The sequence below is a fragment of the Cheilinus undulatus genome, linkage group 14 (genome assembly GCF_018320785.1).
Source record: "Cheilinus undulatus linkage group 14, ASM1832078v1, whole genome shotgun sequence".
In the NCBI taxonomy this organism is placed as follows: domain Eukaryota; kingdom Metazoa; phylum Chordata; class Actinopteri; order Labriformes; family Labridae; genus Cheilinus; species Cheilinus undulatus.
This window is the reverse complement of record NC_054878.1, coordinates 6,831,392-6,857,207: the sequence shown is the minus strand read 5'-3', so window position 1 is coordinate 6,857,207 and position 25,816 is coordinate 6,831,392. Positions and strand designations below refer to the sequence as shown.

The following is a 25,816-nucleotide window of genomic DNA, read 5'->3' as shown; positions in this document are numbered from 1 at the left end:
CAATTGTTTGGGCATAGGAGACACACTCAAGAAAATACTGGCAATCTGCTGAAGCAGCAGCACCCTCTTCTAGAAGAACATTTGGGGGGAAAAATGCTTACAGCACCTGGTATTCCCAGGCGGTCTCCCATCCAAGTACTAACCAGGCCCGACCCTGCTTAGCTTCCGAGATCAGACGAGATCGGGCGTGCTCAGGGTGGTATGGCCGTAAGCCACAAGTCGCCGTACAAACGCACCATTTCAAGAGCTGCCAGCCTCTGCACAAAATGTGTCGGGGCGTCAACTTGGCTGTTTTGTTGGAGACCACACCGTTTGGGCATAGGAGACACTATCAAGAAAATAATGGCAATCTGCTGAAGCAGCAGCACCCTCTTCTAGAAGAACATTTGGGGGGAAAAGTGCTTACAGCACCTGGTATTCCCAGGCGGTCTCCCATCCAAGTACTAACCAGGCCCGACCCTGCTTAGCTTCCGAGATCAGACGAGATCGGGCGTGCTCAGGGTGGTATGGCCGTAAGCCACAAGTCGCCGTACAAACGCACCATTTCAAGAGCTGCCAGCCTCTGCACAAAATGTGTTGGGGCTGACGCCCCGACACATTTATCAACTTGGCTGTTTTGTTGGGGACCACACTGTTTGGGCATAGGAGACACACTCAAGAAAATACTGGCAATCTGCTGAAGCAGCAGCACCCTCTTCTAGAAGAACATTTGGGGGGAAAAATGCTTACAGCACCTGGTATTCCCAGGCGGTCTCCCATCCAAGTACTAACCAGGCCCGACCCTGCTTAGCTTCCGAGATCAGACGAGATCGGGCGTGCTCAGGGTGGTATGGCCGTAAGCCACAAGTCGCCGTACAAACGCACCATTTCAAGAGCTGCCAGCCTCTGCACAAAATGTGTTGGGGCTGACGCCCCGACACATTTATCAACTTGGCTGTTTTGTTGGGGACCACACTGTTTGGGCATAGGAGACACACTCAAGAAAATACTGGCCCTCGTTGAGAAGAACATTTGGGGGAAAAAATGCTTACAGCACCTGGTATTCCCAGGTGGTCTCCTATCCAAGTACTAAACAGGCCTGACCCTGCTTAGCTTCCGAGATCAGACGAGATCGGGCGTGCTCAGGGTGGTATGGCCGTAAGCAACAACTCTGTGTACAAACGCACCATTTCAAGAGCTGCCGGCCTCTGCAGAAAATGTGTTGGGGCTGACACCCCGACACATTTATCAACTTCGCTGTTTTCTTGGAGACGACAGTGTTTGGGCATAGGAGACACACTCAGGAAAACACTGGCAATCTGCTGAAGCAGCAGCACCCTCTTCGAAAAGAACATTTGGGGGGAAAAATGTTTACAGCACCTGGTATTCCAAGGCGGTCTCCCATCCAAATACTAACCAGGCCTGACGCTGCTTAGCTTGTGAGATCAGATGAGATCGGGCATGCTCAGGCTGGTATTGAACCCCGGTCTTCTGTGTGGGCACCGTGTATAGTGGTCTTTTACTTCCTTAACTTTTCCCATTCATTCTCCATGGTAGTTCTTATCAACATGGATGTAATATATTTCCGGCCCCTATAGAGATTTGGGGGACCCTGTTTCACCATTTTTGGTAAAGGTAAGGAGACTCCATTCTTACAATGAGGTCTGAATGACAGTCAGGGCAGGAAATGCAACAGGACAGAAAACAAAGTAAAATATGTATTTTATCGTGACTTTTGGATACTTCTGTGTTGAAATCTCCAACTAATCAAATGTAAGTATGGCTGTTTTTGTTCTCTTTGTCTATTTACAGACATTATTCATATTGTTCAGCCTGTTTTTAAGTAGTTTATTTAAGTTTTATTGACAAAATCCAACCAGCGATAAATGTATGCTAACCTAGCAAGGTTTTTAATGAAAGATGGTTAACGTTTACTTTAGTTTTACACTGCTGTTAGCCGTGACATTAATGTTAAATATTTTTGTTATTGATCACGACTAGAATAAATGTCATTTTTAATATCTGTGTATTTTGCTGGCTGTATCATAAATATTCTTGCATCATTTATGTTTCTTCTTGAAATTCACATGACTTTTGAAACCTTTTGTTCCATTATTTGTTAATAAATTCTCTTAATGAATATTTGACTGCAGTTCAATCAAGGATTTTTTTTTTTTTGTTGAATGATAATAAAATTGTATTAATTATACACACCTTTTATACTCCATTATTACCTCACAACGTGCTTGTCATGGAAAGAGAACAAGTGGAAAATAAGGGTATGGGTAGTCTGTAATAGGTGTTTGTAAATAAATACTACAGTAAATTATGTGTAAGCCTGGGTCTAACTGCCATGAATAAAGAATATTTGATTATAATAATTAAGAGTCATTTATTTATTCATCTATCCACAGTCTGCATTCCTGACTAGAAGCCTTCCTTCATCTACTCTCAGTCGTTCACCTGTGACTCTCTCCCAGGAGGACACAATGAGCTGGGCCATATGAGAAGACTAGGATTCTGGAAAATCAACAGCAGCAGCAGAGGAAGATGACCAGGAGTCGTTTAACCTGTGCTCTGCCAAAGCCCAGGTGTCTTAGGGATAGTGCTTTATTTAGTTTCTTTAGTCAGACATCAACTATGAATCATAAGAGTTTAATAATAAAGAGCACGTTCACATACAGAGGACTAGGACAGGCATTTCCACATTTTTCCATATGAGAAAATAATAGGGGACAATATTACTAGAAAGCAGTGTCTCCTGTTGTTCAGTATGTTTTACAGTCCTTGTGTTAGGAATCTGTCTCCTTCATCCGAAATTATTTCTAACAGGAGAGCGGTTGGTATTTTATTATACATCCCAGAGACAGTTAAGACTGTTTCTAACCATAAGGTTGTCAAAATATTTGATACTTCAATACTTTTTAATACCAGCTCTTTTGAAAAGCTCTGAGGATGATAATGGCAAGCGATTCCTCATATAACTGACCAAACCTTTAAAAACATGGCACAATAATTAAGCAGTACACCTTATCAGACATGTGGTGTAACAAGCACAGTGTCAAACATTGAAATATAAAAGCAATCTTCAGACATATTAGGAACTGATTAACAGTTGAATCCTCTAAAACATATTTAAATGCTATGATTTTATCTTATTGTCATTACTGTATATCGTGTTGGTCTCAGCAAACAAGACTGTCCTAAAACCAATCAGGTCACTCCACAAACAAGCCCTGAAAATCCTAAACAGAAAATCACAGCAGTATCGGCACTGTGACATACCCGATAAATATAAAATGCTTAGCTTTGATAATTTAATCCTGCATTCAGATGTTCATTTAGCGTATAAAATAATCCATAATGTGGCTCCTCCACCATGGAAGAGCTTTGTTAAACTTCGCTCTGAGTACATTCGCAGATCTTCAAGGTTTGCCTCCAGTGGAGACTGTAGTATCCCTGAGCATGGCTTAGCCTTTGCACAGTCTGCTTTTCTTTAAAAGCTATCAAAGCATGAAATAATCTCCCAACCAATCTGAAACTTTGCAAAGACTTACACATTTTCACTCGAGAAGTGAAAAAGTGGATTTTAAGAATTTCGGTCTTGTCAGCATTAATCTTGCACCAAAATCACTGCTTTATGATTGCAAAAAATATCATATCTAGGCTTTAATATGTGTATTTTGCCCTCTTTTGCTGTTAAATATGTATTGTGGCTGAATAAATGTGTGTGTGCGTGCATGTGTGAGGATGAATGATTGGTTCTGTATTTAATTGTTGTTGTTAGTAAACTAAACTATCAGATAGTTATTGTATACCATGTGCAACTGTTGAATTATCTATCTACCTATCTATCTACCTATCTATCTATCTATCTATCTATCTATCTATCTATCTATCTACTGTTAGTTCTGTATAAAACAAGGTATTATTAATTGTTCCTTATGTGTCGGACAGCATTTGATGATGGATTTTTGCACTTTATGTTTTACGTATATAAGAGCTCACCTTAAAGGTCAGTTATTTGTTTACCATGTGCAACTATTTGTTAGTGTGAAAAATATTTGACTGTTCCTTACATGTCGGCAGCCTTTGGTGATTAATTTTAAGCACCTTAATAACACAATTGCAGTGAAATGTAAATTATTATCAGCTCTGCTTTTTGCATCCTGTGAATGGCTGTGTAGTTTTATCACTAATAAAAAATCTTAAAGGCATTACTGTTCTGGTGTCTATACTTGATATTGGTACTAAAACAAGACTCACAAGATTTACTCAGGGACTTTACTCCTTTGAAACCTGAAGCATTTACAGCAGTAAGAAAAAGCAAATATTAACATGGCTGTAAAATAAAAAGTAAACCAATAGATATAGTTATTAAACAATGGCCATGGTTATTTAACTGCACTGCAGATAATTTACCTTACTGTTGAGCATGTTTAATTTTTGAAGACTTTATATTTAATAGGGTTGTTATTAAGGACTTTTACTTGTTTTGCTGCATTTTCAAAGTGTGCTATTTTTGACCAAAACAGAGGATCACCACTAAGAAATAGCTAGTCTAGTGAAAATGTTAACTAATACTCATTTGCATCTCACCACTAAAGCTAATTTTGGAGAATATGCATAATTTCTATGTTAAACTATATATTATATTATATATAAATTGAGAGTGCCACTCTACTCTCTGGGTCAGATTTGAATCATTTTGTGCCAGGTTTAATGCATAAGGTGTGTGTAGTTAATTATAATTGTTAAATAAAGTCAACAAACTTTACATAGTTACACTATAAGTCAGTATTTTATTTCCATTTCAATAGATTAAGAATTAAAACACTTGTCCCGAAATATATGTATGTAATTGTGTTAATCATCAAAGTTTATCCTCTTAAAGATGCACTGACAATCTATCAAGTAATTCTGGATCAGTCCTTAGAAATTTTGTTTGCCCTGAGCTGGTTTCAAACCTACACCTGTCTGAAAAGCCTCCTGTTCACTGATTTTGTCTTCTTCGGGTATCTGCAGCTGGCCTCCGCGTGACAGGTGGAGATACTGTTTTCTCTTACTAACAAGGACTCGTGCAAGCAGTTCTGCTCGTTGCCCATCCAGGCCCAGATGACTGTGTTTCAGTGTAGAAGCAATGCATAGAAACCCAGAGGCCAGCATGGCCAACTATGGTATCTAATGTACTACAAGCAGCAGCTCCAGTGCCTAATACCACCTGCTGCACAATCCACGAAGCACAATAGGTAACCAGAGTCGCAGCCAGTGTTTAAGGTCTCAAGTCTCCAAATGTTGGGATGAGGTCATGAGCTCGGGGTGGTATGGCCGTAAGCGGCAACTAAGTGTACAAACACACCATTTAAAGAGCTGCCAGCCTGTGCAGAAAATGTGTCAAGGCATCAGCCCACCAACTTGATATCTTGATATCTTACCCTGAAATTGTACCCAACACATGATGCTTCCAATACAAAAAAAAAAGAAAAAGAAAAGAATGAAATCAGATTTACTTTACTTGCGCCATTACTTGCCCTTGTGTTTTTATCAGTGCACACCAACAGCAGTGTAGGAAAAAAAAATTTGATGTATGTTTTACATCTCCAATCAGAATCAGAACCAAGTATTATTGGCATTGCTTGTATGTACATGTACATTCCTTGAATATACATGTATATACAAGGAATTTGACTTAGTACTAAACAAAGGTGACAGAGGAAGATTAAAAATATTAGGAGGCTAGTAAAAATATTAAGGGTCAAGAACCCTAAAATAGATTTTTATAGAAAAATACAGTCACAAAATGAAAATATAAAATATAAGTGTCACAAAAATGTTTACAAAAGTTTAAAAATAAGGAGAAACTTTAAAGATGTGCAGGTAAAGATGGATAGGATATAGTGCCATTTCCAATTGCTTTGTTTTTCATTATGACCAGCACAACTGTTAATTATTTTCATCTTGAATTACTTAACCACTACCAGACAGTATTTACACTCATGACCAAATTTAGAGCTATGCATTCAAAATCAGACACAGAATAGAGAGCTGCTACATTCATGTTTTATGACTTATGAGGAAGGCACAAAATTCTATGAAAACCAAAACCTTAAGGACAGATATTTTCTAATGACTTTGAAGATAAAAATTGAACATTGGACTTATGATGTACCAAACCACACAGAAAGAAACCATGTAATGATTACAGTTGTGAAAAAATATCGATACGGCAATATATCGCGATACTTTCTTTTTTTTAAGATTTATTTCTGGGCCTTTTCATGCCTTTATTTGATAGAGGAAGGACAGTGGATAGATTTGAAAACAGGGAAGAGCGTGGGGAGAGACATGTGGTGAGGGGCCACAGGCTGGATTTGAACCCGGGACGCCCACATAGATGGGTAGCACCTTAAACCACTTGTCCATCTGCACACCCCATATCATGATACTTTGACATCCAATACAATATTGATACTTCAACTCTTAATGTTGATTTTTTTGTAGAAAATAAAAATTCATATTTTAGTCGAGTTGTTAGTAAAATACGACTTCCACACCTACACTGCAGTAGATGGCGCCAAATAGCTACTTTGGCTGACAAAATAACAACACCTGCACAATTCAAAGCAGACGTTTGGAAGCGTTTTGGCTTCAAAGTTAAAACGGGGAGCACAAACAGCGAGTTAGAGAAGGGAAATGCCGTTTGCAAGCTCTGTCTTGCTGCCGTGAAATATAGCAGGAACACCACCAACATATACATCATCTCTATATTTTTCTTAGTTAATTGTGTAGAATATTGCAATATATCACAATATCATGATATCCTGATATATCATGATACTATCGTATTGTGACCCAAGTATCGCGATGCGTATCGTATCATGAGGTTCTTGTCAATACTCACCCCTAGTAATGATAAATATAAACTACATATTAAATATACATACCTTTATGTCAGCTTGGTTTGTTCTTTGGAATTTTGTGGTGCCTGTGGAGAAAAACAAACTCTTTACGTAAAAAAAAGACAAAAACACAGCTTCAAAATACAATAAGAATGCTTTTTTAAACTTTACCATGGTAAATGCCTCCTTCACTTTGCCATGATCTTTGTGCCCACTGCTCTGCTTGGATGCCAGGTTAAACCACTGGCCTTGTGAAAATCAGAGGAAGCTTGGTTCTTCCTTGCATCTCCTGTTGAAATAGGAAGACTCTAATTGATAGAAAGTAACCAACAGGAAGTGCCCTTGTTTTACTTAGTTAAGCTAATAGCAGGTTCGTCTTATAGCTGCTTTACATTTTGTCTGAAAAGTACAGTATGCCTAAAGAATTATTTGTAAGATTATTGGTTCTGTAAAATATAGGAATATAATTTATTAACCATTGTATTTCCCAAATACCAATCAATGTGTCCTAACAGAATGCAAACATTTGTGATTGTTTTGCATTGCACAACATTGAATGCGACATTTAGTGCTTAATTATTAATGGGGGAGAGATAGATATTTCATTGGTCCCTGATAGTGGACAGTTAAAGATCTTTGCATCTTTGCCTCTGTGTTAACATAAATCACAGCACAACTCTTCAAGCACAGACATGAAAATAATTCATCCAACACAACATATATTTTCTAAACAAGCAAACAAGCTCTGTTAGGGTAAAAAATGGCAGAGCACTTCATGCTGCTTAGTTCATGGAATGTCAGGACACCTTAATAAGAATAAATTTTATCAAGATTTTTATTTTGTTGCCACTTGATTGTGCTGCATGCTGTTAGGACACGATACACCATTTCACACTAGGGATGCACGGTAGTTATCGGAACCGATAAATTATTGGCTGATATTGCATATATTTTACATATTTTAATTTTCCTGATAATAAAATATTAACAGATCAAATCCACCAATAATAAAGGAGTTTGTTTTCTTTCTCACGAGACTACACATTCTGAAACAGCAGGTGGCGCCGCAGTACATGACCCGCTGTTAACCACCAGAGAAGAAGAAGGACACAGCCTCAGCCATACTGGCGGAGTAATTCAGTATTTACGGGGAGGATAACACGACAGTGTTTGCAAAATTTTCCTCGCAAAGATCCCGAAGAGTGGAAAACAGTAGGGCTGTAGTCAACCAAAGAAAAACTTGGTCGACCAAAATCACACCCAGGCACCAATTAATCGATTGGTCGTTCAGGTAAAAAAAAAAAAAAAATTCATTTATTAAAAAACACTAACTCGTTGGGCACTAATTCTATCCATCCTGGTTCCTCACTGCACCTGCTCAGTACTCTAAATGATCCTAAAATGAACATAACAAGCATTTGGAAGCATTAACCCTTGAAAGCCTATAATATTAACAGTCCGCCTGGTCCTTTTTCTCTTTTTTTTTTTTATTTTTTTGTGTGAATTCTTTTGCCCCTTTTTTCAGGATAAGTTCAACTTTCAAAATCTCTCAAGAATTTGTCATTTCTATATGTTATAGATGCTTTAAACAGTGTTAAATAACAAAAAAAAAAAAAATCAAAAAACGGATTTGAATGTTCAGCAAGATTTCTCTTTATTAACACTGTAGATGTACAGGTCCAAAGATACTGCTTGATAAAGTCCAGTAATGACCAGGCGTTTTTCTCATGTATGATATTTCCTGAAGCAGTTTCTGTCCAGTTGAAGGCAGAGTCCAACTCCACACTCCTCACACATCCAAGGGGTGCTCCTTTTTCACAGAGTGCACTGCTTCCTCCCCTGGCTGGCTCTCTGCCTTTTGTCTATGTCGAGCCCTCTGCTGGTGGGGACAGGAAAGTGCCCTTGAGTGGAGGGCTGAGGTGGCCCAGCTAGTGGCACGCCAAGCAGCTTTGCACACAGCTCCTCCTGGAAAGCCTGGCGTGTCAAAGGCTTCTGCTGCAGTGTCATCCTGAGCTCTTTATGAAGGATGTAGCTGTTAGTAACAGCAATGTCCAACAGGTGCTGGAACACGGTCATGTGCCATCTTCTTGTTTTTTCTGTGGACAGAGTTGGTGCCCAGCATCTGATCAGAGGTGCCCCCCCCCCCATGTACTTGTTAAACTATCCAACAGCTGTGGGTCTGGGGAGAGGTACCCTCTGACTGTGCCCATCGCTGGTCTTTTGCCATCGCAGGACAGTCTCCCCTCTGTACACTGGATGGACTGCTGTACACAGGGAGACCTCTCTGGGGTTCATCCATTTTATGTAGAGCAGGTCACCATCCCTAATCCACCTAATGGAGCCTCTCTTGGATTTTTTTATCCAGCGCATTCTCTGAGGTTGTTGGAACACCAATTCTGCCCTGCCTGTAAGTTCTACATGCACCAAACCCCTGCTGGGTCAGATGGCAGAACAGGAGAGGGCTGGTGTAGAAATTGTCACAATAGACAATGTAGCCACTTACCAGGTAGTCTTTGTCGACAACCTCAGCCACCACATCGAAAGACAGGCCCTTCCCTGAAGCTCCTTGGTTTTTCCTGGTGTAGAGCTTATAATCAATGGTGTAACCATTTACATCGGCCAAAACAAAAAATTTCAGCCCCCACTTTGTCGGCTTGGCTCGCATATATTGTTTTATTTTGAGTCTTGCCTTTGTGGCAACCATCCTCTCATCCACTGAGATGTGCTGCCTTGGATGGTGGGTGGCTTTGCAGAGGTTGCACATCATCTCAAGGAGACATCTGACCTTTTGCAGAGGGTCATACTCCTCTGTGTCCTTTCTCTGTTCGTTGGCAGCATCCTCCTCTGGGTTGCTCAAGTGTAGGTTGGAGGTGATGGCCAAAAACCTGTCTTTTGACATCACTGTGGCAGGAAAGGATACTGGAAAATTTTTTATTTCTTTTTTCTTCCAGAAGTCTGTCATTTTAGGAAAGTTGCATACAGACATGTAAAGCAACATCCCCAGGTACTTTGTGAGCTCCTGAGGTGTGAGATCACTCCAGAGAAACCTTTTCCCTGTCTCCCTTTTTTTTTTGGTGTACTTGTTTGTGTTTTCACACAATTCTTTGAGCACCTTGGTGTCAAAAAAGAGACCAAAAATATCTCCAGGTGCTTGGGTGCCCATGGTGAGAGGGGGTTGGAGACCAGGGGTGTGTTTGGGGAGGAATCTAGGGGGCAAGGGTTTGCCGTATCAGGGTCATCCACCATCTTCCAGGCTTCTTGTAGTTGCGATGACTGACTTGCAGGAGCATCACCAGCAGCCACCACCGCTACTGCTGCTTCGGCGTCTGCGTCGGCCTCGGCCACGGACCCAACTCCATCCCCACCCTCTGCTTGTTGATAGCCCCTCATCAGAAGAATCTCTAAAAATGAAGATAGGAGATACTATCAGTAATAAATGAAAATAGTAAATGAATAATAGTAAATATGCATGATATATGTATAACAGAATGAATGTAAACAATTAAATCATTATATTAGATAAGTTACAGCCAAAACAAACCCTTGTATTTCTGGGAACAAATGGACAGCAATATAAGAAAAAAAAACCTATATAAGAAAATAAAGTGATAAATAAGCAATAATTCAGCAAATTGAGACAGAGCCAATGAGAAAAATTGCACTAGGAATTGAAAATAATTAGTATAATAAATCTGGGAATAAATATCTAGTGTATACAAACTGTTTACTTACTTTGTTTTGGATGGCGACACACCCCCTGTCTCCTCCTGTAAATCCATCTGCTCCTCCTCCTCCACAAATCTAGCAGGAACTCTCCTCTTCCTCGTTGATCGCCTCGACATTTTTACCTCCACTATGTGCAATACTACTTATAAAACAACTACAAATTGACTGGGAGGTTGAATCAAGATGGCCGTTTCTTTGTCTCTGTGACTACCTCACTGTGCCACCCCTTCCCTAGTATGCTGCTAAACTAAGCGTGAGTCAAGATCAGCCCTGTGCATTCCAAGCTGGATTCGTTTGTGGATGTGTCTTCTGAAGATCTTGAAAATCTGGAGAATTATATTGATACAGTATACGACAAAATGGCAAGAAGGCGAGACACCAAACGTGGCAGAAAACCGCTCAGCTCAAGTGAGCTTGATGACTCCTTCATATCAATGGATTTACACCACATACACAAATCCATTTCCACCATGGAAACACAGCTCAAGAAGCTGGACTTGCTCAACAAATTAACCAAAGATGCTGAGGACTTAAAACAGTCATTGGATTTTAATGATGCCCTGATCAAAGTTTTGAAAGAGGACAATGCCTCGTTGAGAGTCGAGGTTAACACCCTCAAAAAATATCAGCTGAGCTCCAACAAAACAACATGAAAATGGCTAATGACATTCTTGACTTGCAAAGCAGGAGTATGAGAGATAATATCATAATTCATGGGCTTCCTGAAAGCAGTCAAGAAACTTACCAGACAACCGAGCTTCTAGTGAAGACTGTCATGACGGACAGCCTCAAGATGGACGAGTGCAAGGTGGATTCTATCCACTTCTCCAGAGTTCACCAGATCGGGGCCGCTAAGCAAAAGGGTCGCCCCATCGTAGCTAAGGTTCTCGACTCCAAGATGAAGCTTGTCATTATGGGGAGAGGCAAGGAGCTGAGAGGTTCCAACTTCTCCATCAGCGACCAGTTTCCTCCGGAGATCCTGAGGTCATGTCAGACGCACGGAAAAGTAACAAAAGAGTTTGTCTTTCTGTTGACAAGCTCTTTATTGACGGGAGGCTCTATAGAAATCCAGATATAACTTACTGGCTGAGTGGAGGTGATGGAAACTCAGCCAGTGAAGTTGTTCGGGGCTCCCGCACACTTTATAACAAAGACGCACTCCGATGACATCATCAGAGTGACGGTTGCCACGGTAGCGTGTAAACCTTCACTACATCACCCCGGCAAAGGCTGAATTGCACATTTACTGTGGTGATTACTCCTTCCCTTTCCACTTTTTGTCCTTGAATATAAATAATGTGACCAGGGAAGGACTGGTAGCGTTTATTTTTCTGAGTCCTTTTCTCTATCCATTATGAACGTTTTGTTTTTTTACCCTTTTCTTTCCTGTACAATTGTTTGATTGTTTGTTGTGGTCAATGTTTTTTGTCATCCTGTCTGGGAGGGGCTTGTGTGCGCGTGTGGGAAGAGCTAAGAAAGTTTTGGAAGGGTGTTTTGGGAAGGGTAAATGGGTGGGTAGTGAATTTGGAAGGTAGGCCTTTTCTCTTCTCAGTCAAAGTCAGTGAGTCATGTTAACTCCAAAATCTGTTGCTGTCAGATAACCTAATGCATCAAATAGGCTGTTTAGATTTTAATTTATTTTCTTTTGGTAATGAAAAGTGCAAAACTAAGAATCATATCCTGGAATGTAGAAGGTGTGAATAATCAGGTTAAAAGAGGAAAAATCCTAAAGCACCTAAAACAATTCCCTCCAGATATTGCTTTCCTCCAAGAGACCCCTCTAAAAAGCGGAAATCTCCATCATTCAAAACGGGAATGGGTCGGTGAGGTGTTTGGGTCAGGGCACTCCTCCAAGCAATCTGGTGTTGCAATCCTGCTTAGTAAAAAAGTTAATCTCAGAGTTAATAAGATAATAAAAGACCCATTTGGAAGATACATCTTTCTGAATGGTTCCTTGGGATCAAACTGTATCACCTTGGCAAATATTTACACTCCTAATGAGGATAATCCATTATTTTTCACACACTAGAAAATTTACTCTCCGATTTTTGCTGCTCCACAATCATTTTTGGAGGTGACCTAAATTTGACATTAAATCCTCAAGTGGATAAAAGCGGTGGTGCAAGTCAGCCTAAAACAGCTGTACTTTCTTTACTAAAGCTAATGCAGACATTCAATCTTTTGGACATTTGGAGAACATTGCACCCAGGTGTCAGGGACCACAGTTTTTACTATAACAGACATCAAACCTTTTCTAGGATTGACTTTTTTCTCATCTCACAAGAGGTAGCAAACAATGTGAGTCAGACTCTAATACATCCAATTGTTATATCAGACCACAGCCCTATCCAGTTAGACCTAACGCTGCAGGAGCAGTCTCTACGATCTAAGCAGTGGAAAGTCAATAGCTCTATATTTGAGAACCCAGATATTCAAAAGAAAATTAGTGAATACATTCAGTACATTCATTAAAATTAACAAAAATTCCATCCCTGACACTCCATTAATATGGGAAGCCTTTAAATGCTGCCTTAGAGGAGAACTGATTAAAATAAGCAGTGTGAAAAAGAAAGAACAGCTCCAAGAAGAAAATGATTTGTTAACAAAAATCAAGTCTTTACAAAACATTTTGCTTAATAAATTTAGTTATGAAACATGGGCTGAACTATGTGAGCTTAAAATAAAATATGACGATGTCATTAGAAGCAAGATCGAATATAAACTAAGAAGAGCAAAACTGAATTATTTGGAAAATGGAGAAAAAGCAGGAAAATTGTTAGCTTCAAGACTTAAAAAGCAAATGACTAAAAATACAATAGCTAGTATTAAATTACCTCATAACTCCATCACCACTGATCCAGCTCTAATTAATGAAACATTTGCTAACTTCTATAAAAACCTTTATACATCAGAAACTGAAAAAGATCCTGATTCAATGCAAGATTATTTAAAAGTTATTAATCTTCCCTGCTTAACAGTAAATTAAAGAAATACATTGGAGCAACCTTTAACTATAGATGAAACAACTAAAATCCTTAAGTCATTCTCTAAGAACAAAGCCCCAGGAGCAGATGGTTACAATGCAGAATTCTACCAGACTTTCACTGAGGATCTCACTCCAATACTTTTGCAGACTTTTCAGGCATCATTCGAAAATGGCAGATTCCCACCCATGTTCAATTACTCACACATCACGCTTATTCATAAAAAGAAAAAAGACCCCTTAGTATGCAATAACTACCGGCCAATTTCCCTGGCAAATTTAGATAATAAGATTCTGGCTAAAATTCTGGCATCAAGGTTAGTTAATGTAATAGGAAAACTCATACATACTGATCAAACTGGCTTCATGAAAAATAGGTACTCATCTGATAACACCAGAAAACTTTTCAACATTGTACATTTCACAAAGAACCTCCCTAATTCAGCAGCCTTCTGTACCTTGCATGCTGAAAAGGCTTTCGACCGAATCGAATGGCCATTTCTGTGTCTTACAAAAGTATGGATTTGGTCACAACTTTGTTCAGTGGATTAGGATGTTATACTTCAATCCAATGGCATCCATAAGAACCAACGATTTCATCTCAGACTCCTTCATCTTACATCGAGGAGCAAAGCAGTGGTGTCCCATTTCTGGGCTTTTATTCAATCTAATTATTGAGCCGCTGGCAGAAAAAATAAGATCTGAAGAAAAGATTAAGGGTATAGAAATCGGTAATGTAATGCATAAGATATCACTGTACTGTGCTGACATCAAACTGTATCAGATGTGGATTCTTCCCTTAGTGACCTAAACAAGGTTATCAGTTACTACGGCTCCTTTTCAGGTTACAAAGTAAACTGGGGTAAATGTGAGCTTTTGCCACTGAACAAACAATGCAGGCACACGTGTACAGAATATAAAAATAAAATGGAAGACAACAGAAATAACATATTTGGGTCTTAAAATTACTACCAAATGTCAGCTAACAAGAGATATCAACCTTAAAGAAATATGGAAAAAAATAATGTCAAAAATAGAGCAATGGTCTAATCTTCCCATATCTCTATGGGCCATGTCAATATTGTAAAGATGAATATCCTTCTGACTGTTAATTATGTGTTAAGAATGTTGCCCGTCATAATACATAAAAGCTGGTTTGACCACCTGCACAAGACTATTTCCACCTTCATATGGCATGGGAAAAAGGCCAGGTGTTCCTATCAAAGAATGTCTAATGCATACATAAATGGTGGTTTACAGCTCCCCAATTTCCTTTACTATTACCTGTCCTTTGGCTGCCAACATGTCAGTGAACTACTTAATCCATCTGTAAGCAAGGATTGGAAACAGATGGAGGAAAGTATACTACAAAACTTCAACATTGGTTCAAAAGCTCTGTATTATCTGAAAACACTTCCAAAGCACCTCATGGATAGTCCATTAGAAGCATCATTTAACATTCTTAAATCATGTACAAAAATAATTGGAATTGGCAAAATCCTAACATAATAATAAATAAAAAGGTCATCAATTGGAGAAGATGGAAAGAAAAAGAGGTCACAAAACTTTGTCACATACTTTCCAACAACTGTTTCAAACCCTTTGATGAACTTGCCACGCAATACTGCATCCCAAAAAGTGAATATCTAAATTACATCTCTCTACAGCATGCAATCAAAGCGAAAATTCCAATAGAAAAAGTAAGTTCTTATACACACAGCTTTGAAAATGGACTCCTTAACCATGACCAGTTAAAAAAAGGCACTGTCAGAAGGTTCATGGAGATATTAAATGACAGCAGTGCAGATCATTTTGAGATCATTAGACTGAAATGGGGCAGAGATCTAAACATTCCTAAAGATAACTTATCATGGGGAGACATTTTGAATAATGCAAGACAACCATTCCGGTATACAAAGAACAAATTACAGCAATTTAAAATCTTGAACAGGCTCTACTATACCCCAACACAGCTGCAGAAGATGGGTAATCTTGAAAGCAGTAATTGTATTAAATGTGGTTCTGCTGAGAGAACGCTAATGCATCTGCTATGGGACTGTAGTAAAATTAAAGACATTTGGCTTGGCATAACTAAACAAGCAGTGATCCAATCAAATATAGACATACCACTCACACCCCATACATGTATACTGGGCAATCTGCACAGCTATAACGATGTTCCTGTAAAATATAAGAAAATCTTTCTATCTTTATGTATGGTCACAAAAACAGTAATAATGAGGAACTGGATTGAGTCAACAGCACCACCCCATACAGATTGGATCACAGAAGCAATGGACATGATCAGGCTCGAAAAGGTTGCTTCTAGGTTGAAAGACAGCAATAAGGAATATATCGAAACGTGGTCCTATCTGGAAAGCATTCTGACATCACTTCTTAAACAGCAACTCAAATTATGAAGGGTATATTATTCAAAATATATTTTAATTGGTGACCGGACAAGTGTTGGTAATTCTCAACTCCTATGATCTGAGAATTATTATCTATTATTTATGTGCTTTTGCGTTTTGTAAACAAACATGCAAACTGATATAAGTACCATACTGTATTGTTGATATTGTTTGAGAAGAATATCTGAGAGGATGAAAGGGGTCTACATCTGGGACAGTTTAAAGGGAGGGACAAGGGTTATGCTTTTGTGTGTGAGAAATGTGTATCATGTCCTTTATCTGTTGCCAATAAAATAAAAAAAAAAAAAACTACAAATTGATTATAAAAAGATGAACTTAGCAAAAACAGGTGAACAATGGCAAAAAACACAGCAAAACGACACTCAAAACTTCCAGAAAAAACACTAATTCTATTATTTATAACAATGAAATACCATTTACAAAGAAGAAACGTCTAAAAAAAACACCTCTAAAACACCACAAAAACTCCACTAAAACTTGCTTTATACTCTCTCTCACCTGCTGTCTCTCCCCGGATCGTCTTTCTCACCCTGCTCCTCAGCTCAACACAGCGCAGGCACCGCTACGGCTACCATAACGTGCCATATATTCGCGCAAAGCTGTACTTCTCAGCTTTCAGAATCCGTTGAAATTACGTCGACAGCGCGAACGGTCGCAGAGTTACGGCACTTCAAAGAAAGTAGGTCAAATCCTGTCACCAATGACAGCATCCAGTTTAAAAGGGTTAATTTATCTTTTCGGCTCATCACATCTTACTATATAAAATAATTAACTGAGAGACGATCAGCGCACACCTGCCTTTGAACTCTGTGATCCTCGCGCAGTAACTCTTTAAACTCATACAGCCTACAAAATTACCTCAGATCATTGTTTTTCATTCATTTATAATGGTAACTATTAACAGGATCACTTGATCCAGCCCGTGCCGTACCATTTATGAGCATAAAGCAGATAGCATGCAGCGTTTATTTACGGACGTGAGGGGAAAAGGTTTGCCCATCGGGACTTAATGACCAGCAGACATCACCTTTTATCACCTCTCCTTTCTGTCTGTCTGTAAGAGAAGCTAACGCTAACGTGAACACTTTAAGGAGATTAAAAAAGGAGATGACACCACGCAGCCTATTCATCGACCAGGGTGATCTTGGTCAAACTAAAGCTTTTTGATCAATTATTGACCAATTGAATTGAAGCTGTCAGCCCTAGAAAACAGTCCTCGAGTTTTTTTAACACAACTGATCCTATAAGTCACTTATTGTCATCATCCTAACGGTGTTAAAATGAAGTGGTGGTAGCCGCTAGCGTTAGTCACGGGCATTAGGGCCAAGCCAAAGGTCAAGACAAGGCAGAGTGCTGATTGAGCAGGCATTAGAAACTGCAGAAAGTTCATCAGAGCCAAAAGGCAATGCTAATAATGACAAAATCATTCTGACATCTCCTGACCCATCGCTACTTTCATAGACATATCCCTGCCTGCTCTGTTTGATGTGGTTCCATTCAGTCTGATCGACGTTAGGAACAGAAGTTTAGGCACAGACCACAGTGTACTTAACATTTTTAACCTATTTATAATCTGACATCTCTGTGCATATTTTAAATCTTTATGTAAAACATCAGCTCACTTTAATTCTGGCTATGCAGCAAAACAAAAACCCAGACCCCTAAACATTTCCATCTGTTAAGCATGACAGCCTGTTATCATTTGGTTTTATGTCTGATTTGACACAAGTCAGCTGAATTCTTGTTTAGGTAAATGAAATGTCAGATTTGACCACTTGTCAAGACACTGAAATTTATTTCAAGGGAAAAGCAGAAAAATGTATGTCAGTTGTTTGTGTATGCTGTACTTGGTACACCAATGTTTAACTAAAAAAACAGCTGTAAAGTCAGAATTGTTTTTTGATCTAAACATGAGTGATATTAGTTAGAGTAAGTTATAAATATCTTTGCTCACTACATATTAACCCCTTCTCACTCCCAGATGTGCATAAATACATCAAATAAACTTATGTTTTAAAACCAACAATTGAAAAAAAAATATCGGTTCTTATCAATTATCGGCCATCAGGAGTAGTAAATTATCGGTTCTTGGTATCGGTTCAAAAAATTAGTTATCGTGCATCACCAGAGTCCAAAACTAACACTCGCCACTCTCCAATTACAGGTAGATTTTGTCTCTGGCTGGTAAATTTTTAAGACCACTCGCCACTCTGGCAAGTTATTTTTTTACCAGCAAAAAATTAGTTTTTTTTTCTTTTTTTTTTGTTAATGGAGAACGATGCTGGTATCGGCTGGTTTCCTGACAGAGTAATGTGTATTTCTCATTGAGATGATCTTTGGACACGTAAGTGCGTCAATCATTCACAGCGCCTAGGTGGATAGCTGATTGTTACTGTACCTGTACCTGCCTGCAGTGTTGCTAACTTAGCAACTCTGTCGCTATATTTAGCGAGTTTTCAGACCCTCTTTTTTAAAAAAGCGGCTAGCAACAAATCTAGAGACTTTTTCTGGTGTTATTGGAGACTTTTGAAGACTCTGACATGAAACCACGTATCATTTTCTTGCCTGAGCGCGAGCAACGGGTGCCGCCGCGGGCCCTTCCCCGTCCCAAAGCACTGACAGGCAGCCCACTCTTCACGCAGTAGTCCCTCTCAGCTGCGGTCAGAGCAGGAGATGCTCACGCCTCCATGTCAAGACTACAGATTAACTGCGCTGTGAAGGCGCCTTGATAGTTTTTTCTATTGTGTCTTTTTGGTCCATTCAGATTGTTAATGAAGACTGTATACAAAAGATAAATACATAAATTGATTGGTTGTAGGCTATTAAGTGGACCATAAGGTTTAAAACTAAACCAAACATAAGAAAACTAAACTTCTAAGAAAAATAGAATAATAAATAAATGATTAACCAAAAATAAAATTTAAAGTAACCCTGCCAGAGTATCTCTTGAGTCATTTTGCCTAGCCCAGATAAAGGAGGGTTGGAATTGTGATGTTTTAAAAACAAGAATCGACAGAAGCAAGTTCATTGTGGTGTTTTACTTTGTATTTATTGTATTATTTTGTTAACTTCCGGTTTCCGGAGTCTGTTGCTGGCTGCTAACTTTCCTATGCTCTCCCTGAGGCATCCACCCCACCCCCTGGTTCTGTGGACAGACCATACCTGCAGCGAATCACTCATTTGGACATGCACTACTTAAGACCGGCTACAGCTCTCTACAGCGCCTGAGTTTTGCCCACCTTACCTCACAGTAAACGTCAGCTCCAGGCTCACTCTCTCTCGAGATCCACCAGAGAAGCCTCCAGTGTTCAATTGATGAATTATTTGAGTAATCTCCAGTGCTTGTGTTTTTTTTAACTTACTTCTAACATGCCTCTCCTTCTCTTCCAGTGCCTCCTGCCCAGATCACCGCAGCCAGCTCCAGCACACTCTCTCACTCCCTCGGACTCTTGGACTCCCCCCTCCTTTCCCCACTTACCTGCACAATAAAACAACCATAACATTTACACAACAGAAAACTCAGGCCAAAAATGGACCTGGCAGACTCGGACACCCTCAAGACAGCAATCACCCACCGAGGACAACGCCTCGGACAGCACGAGTCCATCCTCAAAGGTATCATGCAATCTCTTCAGACCCTCAACACCCAGGTCTCCAACATCTCTGAACAATTACTCTCAGCCAATCAGCCTCACCACCCCTCACCAGAGCCTTCACCTGTTTACAATCAGCCACCCTCAGTTGATCCCTCACCTTCTCCTCCCCACCCCCACTTTAAAGAGCCTCAGGTCCCTCACCCAGATTTCTTTTTGGAAGAAATAGGTAATGCCAGTGGTTTCTTGCTACGTTGATCACTAGTTTTTGACCAGCAACCCTTGAGTTACCCCACAGACAGAGCCAAGATAGCTTTTGTCATTAATTTGTTACGCAGGAAAGCTTCCCGCTGGGCTACTTCCTGTTTGGGGAAAGAGAATCCCCAGTGTTAGGGTCTTATTCTGAGTTATCCATAGAGTTATGTTGCATTTTTTACCATCCCCTCCAGGGTCAGGAAGCAGCCAAATGCTTATTTTCCCTCTCCCAGGGTTCCAGGTCTGTAGCTGATTTTTCTACTGATTTTCGGATTGTAGCTTCAGAGAGCGGGTGGGGGGAAAACAAACTCAAAGGAGTTTTCCTTAGAAGCCTTTCTGATGAGCTAAAGGATGAGTTAGCTTCCAGGGACAAGCCGGATTCCCTTGAGGGTCTTATTTCATTAGCTATTCGCATTGACAATTGTTAAAGGGGAAGACAAAGAGAAAAGAGTTTGCAAAGGGCTTTCAGACCCCGTCCTGTAGCTCCCCCTTCTGGTCAGTTAGCTCCTCTTTTCCCTGTGAAACCTAGACCTCCTATTAATTCTCCCTCTATCTCTGTAGACGAACCCATTCAACTAGGGCACGCCAGGTTAACCGCCAGTGAACGCCAGAGAAGAGTTAGCCTAAGACTTTGTATTTACTGTGGTCAGGCAGGCCACTTCCTTGCTAATTGTCCCCAGACACCAAAAGACAGGGCTCACCCATGAACGAGGGCACTCGTGTAAGCCAGACTACCTCCTTCTCTAGCCCTCCCCTGCGCATAGCCGTTCCCTCCAGTGTCCTCTGGGGGCGTGATTCCGTCCCCATACAAGCGCTCATTGATTCAGGAGCAGATGACAACTTTATTCAGGACAGCCTCGCCCAACAGCTTCAACTCCCCTTAGAACCTTTATCTGCTCCCAAGAACGTCACTGCCTTAGACAGCAGGCTCATAGCTAAAGTCACTCACCGGACCATTCCCATCAGCCTCATTAGCTCTGGCAATCATCATGAAAACATTCAACTTTTCATGATTCCTTCACCCCACGCCCCCGTTGTTCTAGGTCTCCCTTGACTTCAGTTACATAACCCCCAGATCAATTGGAAAACCGCTACCATTACCAACTGAAGTGTTCATTGTCACTCCCACTGCCTGCGTTTCGCTAATCCCACTGTTAATCGCTCCCCTGTCACTCCCTCTCCACCCGACCTATCCAATTTTCCTCCCGAGTATCACAATCTCATCCAGGTCTTTAGCAAAGAGCTAGCTGTCTCCCTTCCTCCGCACCGTCCCTACAACTGTGCGATTGATTTACTCCCTGGCGCATTCCTGCCTAGTAGTTGCCTGTACAACCTCTCCGCCCCTGAGAAGTCTGCCATGGAGACTTACATTCATGACTCTTTAGCCACAGGTCTCATTCGTCCCTCCCCATCTCCACTAGGTGCAGGATTCTTTTTTGTTAAAAAGAAAGATTCCACACTCCATCCCTGTATTGATTTTAGAGGCTTCAATGATATCACTGTTAAGAATAAGTACTCACTTCCCTTGATTGATCCCTCGTTCGAGCCTCTCTGCTCAGCCCAGATCTTTTCTAAATTAGATTTGAGAAACGCTTACCACCTGATCAGGATTAGAGAGGGGGACGAGTGGAAGACAGCTTTCAAGACCCCTGTTGGTCGCTTTGAGTACCAGGTCATGCCATTCAGTCTCACTAACGCCCCTGCAGTTTTCCAGGCCCTTATAAATGATGTGCTAAGGGACATGTTAAACAGGTTTGTGTTTGTTTATTTAGATGATATACTCATCTTCTCTCGTTCACTCCAGGAGCACCAGCAACATGTCCGTCTCGTGCTGCAGAGACTCCTAGAGAATAAACTCTATGTCAAACCCGAGAAATGTGAGTCATACCCCTTCACTGAGCTTCTTAGGGTTTATTATCGCTCAGGGCCAGTTACAGCCAGACCCAGCCAAATTAAAGGCAGTTACAGAGTGGCCCATTCCCTGCAACCGCAAAGAACTCCAGCGATTCCTTGGCTTCGCCAACTTTTATAGGAGGTTTATTAGAGGTTATAGTAGGGTGGCTGCTCCCCTCACAAGGCTCACATCCTCCAGCTCCCCCTATCGGTGGTCCCCTGAGGTGGCTGAGGCTTTCTCCCGGCTTAAGACTTTGTTCACCTCTGCTCCCGTCCTTAAACACCCTGACTCATCCCTCCAGTTCGTGGTCGAGGTGGATGCCTCCGAGACCAGAGCTGGGGCAGTGCTGTCCCAAAGAGACCCCAAGACCCAGAGGCTTCACCCATGTGCCTTCTTCTCTCGTCGTCGACGAGATGTTGGAAATAGAGAGCTGCTGGCTGTGGTGTGGGCATTACAGGAGTGGACGCACTGGCTGGAGGGCATGCAACATCCTTTCATCATCTGGACAGACCACAAGAACCTCGCCTACTTACGCACAACACGCAGACTCAACCCTTGTCAAGCCCGGTGGGCTCTGTTCCTCAGCTGATTCCACTTCACCCTTTCATACAGACCAGGCTCCCAGAACACTAAGCCAGATGCCCTTTCTTGTGTTGACTCTCCCCCCTCGTGAAAATGTGGAACCGGACCTGATTCTTCCCCTGTCATGCGTAGTCGGAGCTGCCACCTGGGACATTGTATAGACTGTTAAAGACGCCCAGAAACTCCAGCCGGATCCCGGAACCGGACCCCCCGATCGCCTCTTCATCCCTGACTCTGCTCGCTCTCCAGTTCTCCAGTGGGGCCACGCGTCCAAACTCACTTGTCATCCCAGTTTTCAGAGGACCCTTGACTTTCTCCAGCAAAGCTTCTGGTGGCCTGGCATGACGAGGGACACCCGTGAGTTCATGGCTGCTTGCTCCGTCTGCACCCGAGGTAAATCCTCCCATCAACCTCCAGCTGGCTTGTTGCGCCCCCTGTCCACTCCTGGTCGTCCCTGGTCCCACATAGCCTTGGACTTTGTCACCGGTCTGCCGCCCTCTGATGGAAACACTGTCATACTCACCATTGTCGATCGGTTCTCCAAGGGCGTCCACTACATCTCTCTCCCCAAGCTCCCCACTGCCCTAGAGACTGCTCACCTGTTGGTTCTCCATGTCTTCAGACTCCATGGAATTCCCAGTGACATCGTGTCAGACCGCAGACCCCAGTTTGTTTCACGTGTTTGGAGGGAGTTTTGTAGCGAGCTTGGCGCAACAGTCAGTCTGTCCTCTGGTTACCACCCGCAGAGTAACGGCCAGACGGAGCAGGCCAACCCAAGTTTTGGAAGCTGCTCTCCATTGTGTCGCTGCTTACCAGCCCACCACCTGGAGCTCTCATCCCCCCTGGGTTGAATATGCCCACAACTCCCTCACCTGTTCAGCCACCGGAATGTCACCTTTCATGTGCTGTTTTGGTTATCAGCCCCCCCGTTTCCTGAGCAGGAAGCTTCCGGGTCCGTGCCCTCAGTTCAACAACACCTTCAACGCATAAGAGAGGTGTGGCGGACGGCTAAGGCTGCGCTTTCACACACGGCAGAGCGCAATAAAAGATTGGCTGACGCACACCGCACTCCCGCCCCTGAGTATAAAGGTATAAAACTGTCAAAACTGCTTCTCCACCTCCGCATCCTGGGTCCAACCATAACATTTACACAACATTCATTTGTTGTTCTACACATAATAAGGGTCTTTTTACTCACTTTTGGTCTCTTTTAGCATACATTATTGCTAGTATTAGTGCATACTATTCAAATATTGATTGAGAATCACATACAAGACCCAAATGACATGTTAAATAATACTGACAGCAAATTGAAACACTTAAAAGCAATTTTATTTGGTTGGCTGGTCACTTACCACCCAGCCTGGCTGGTAAGTGAAAAAGTTAGTTTTGGACCCTGTGCATCACTATTTTACACTCCTGTCTTTTCTATATTTTGGACTCCAAAAAGACAGTAAAGTCTCTGTACTTTGCCTGTCAGTTTTCTCCTGCTTCCAAAACAATGCTTTGGTTTCTCTTTCAGTTACCCACAAACCCAGTCTTCTTCTACTCTCTGGTGTGTTTCTTGTGTTTTTACTCAGACATCACTTTTTGGCATGAGTCATGCAGCAAATCTAACTCCTCACAGGTTAACAACACCTGCGTAAATAATGGTACAGCTCAGAAAAATACATCAGCATTAGTTTTGATCATACTAAAAATAATTAGCATGGTACAAAAATACTGAAGGACTTGCACATAAAAATAGTGTAGGGGGCCTGATTATAATTCGGGTTAACATGTGAAATTTGATCCATAATGAAAGAGAGATGTTTCAATTAACCTTCTACACATAAATTAGAAATTATTATATTAAAGGGTTTGAAATTTAAATTACAGTATGCCAACTAGACGTGCAAATTAGATACTGAAGTTCATTTATCCAGTTTAACTAGTAGCCTGTTTGGGACCTACCTTTATTTGTTTGTATAAACTACATCCCCCACTCTTACTTTTAAGTGTTGTTAATTTCAGCTTTTATATGGAAAAATAGGTTTGCCTCCTATTTAAACATGCCTATTACATACCTGTTTGGGCTAAGGGGAACCATGTGTTTTAAGACATGTTCACCTTATTGGATTACCATTGATTAATTTGTATTTTATGTCAATGTGATTTATATGTCTGACAAAAATACACCTTAGATCGAGAAAATCTTAAAGTATAAACTCACCTGCTGGCCACCATGTGTTTTGCTCTGCAGTGCACTCTGGGTACTGTGATGTCACTCAGCTCTTTCTTCTCCTCGAATTTCCCTACAAGATAGACATCCGTCAAGCTTTTTCATACAACCCTATCACTGTGTAAGTGAAGAGAAGAATAATGAAGACATTTCACATTGTAATCAAAGATAATAAAATCAGAGAGGTGAGAAGACAACAGAAAACATTACTTCTGAATATTGCAGGAATAAACCAATACAAAAACAGGTCAATTATACTCAATTCTTCACACAAAACCTCAGCTTACTTCACATTTTACAGTCGTGTTGGTGTTGTTGCAACAGCAAATACACAACCTTGTATTTTCTGCATATGGCTCAGTGACAAACAAGGTTTGTCAAGATGAAAAAAATAGTTTTTAAAGCATGCACTTGGTTTGTCGGAATGTAAATTATGTGTTTCGTTTGGTTTCAGGTACTTTAAAATACAGTTTTTACATTTTTTGTCAAAAAGTTAGACTAAAATGAGCTGAAAATGTCAAATGGGGTAACCATAAAATAATTGCAATTATTTCATATTTTATATACCTATGGTGTATTAAAAGGTACTCATGTAAACAAGTAACTCATCCTCAAATATCACGCAAAAATAGATTTTATCCAAGAACTTTAAATTCGAATTGAATGCATTTTGGTAATACTGAATTGGGGACATGTGCCTAAAAAATCTCTATTTTCTAAATAACTGGTGGCAAATTTAGTAAAAAATGGTTTAAAACCATTTGATCCCCTTATAGTAGCATAGTTCTTTCTATGCTATATTCATTTTTCTGTACATTTTAATATTTTGATGAAAAACAGTGGTTACACCAATTGACACAGAGCGGTTGCACCACCTGACCATGTTGTTCTTATACGGTTAAAGGCCATGTTTGTTTAAGAATTTGATACCGACATCATACAGAATATTCAGAAAGATCAACTGAACTGATTTTATATATTTGTTTATTCATTTACTTAATTATTGAAAACTTATCTGACAACAGAAATAGTTGGACTGAACTCACTTTTTCTGGTGTGATCAGTGAAAATCACATTCAGAATCACCGACATGGGACAGCCCTGGCAAGGCCAACATGGACCAGGAATGTGTCTGACTAGTACCAGAGGATGCAGACATAGGGTGTGTCTGAAACCACACACTCATTCCCTACTCCCTATCCACTCTATAGTGAGCAGCATAGAGTGGACTAGTGGACTCAACTACAAACCC

At 40.7% G+C, this 25,816-nt stretch overlaps 4 non-coding genes across 4 annotated transcripts; all 4 read right to left on the bottom strand.

The window, feature by feature from the left end:
* Positions 1-94: 94 nt before the first annotated feature.
* Positions 95-213, bottom strand: LOC121522009. The gene has a single exon (XR_005992934.1). It is a non-coding gene; the product is annotated as a 5S ribosomal RNA (ribosomal RNA).
* Positions 214-399: 186 nt separating this feature from the next.
* On the bottom strand, positions 400-518 carry LOC121522008. Its single transcript, XR_005992933.1, has one exon. It is a non-coding gene; the product is annotated as a 5S ribosomal RNA (ribosomal RNA).
* Positions 519-722: 204 nt separating this feature from the next.
* LOC121522007 lies at positions 723-841 on the bottom strand. Its single transcript, XR_005992932.1, has one exon. It is a non-coding gene; the product is annotated as a 5S ribosomal RNA (ribosomal RNA).
* A 183-nt stretch (positions 842-1,024) lies between these two features.
* On the bottom strand, positions 1,025-1,143 carry LOC121522020. The gene has a single exon (XR_005992944.1). It is a non-coding gene; the product is annotated as a 5S ribosomal RNA (ribosomal RNA).
* Positions 1,144-25,816: the final 24,673 nt, after the last annotated feature.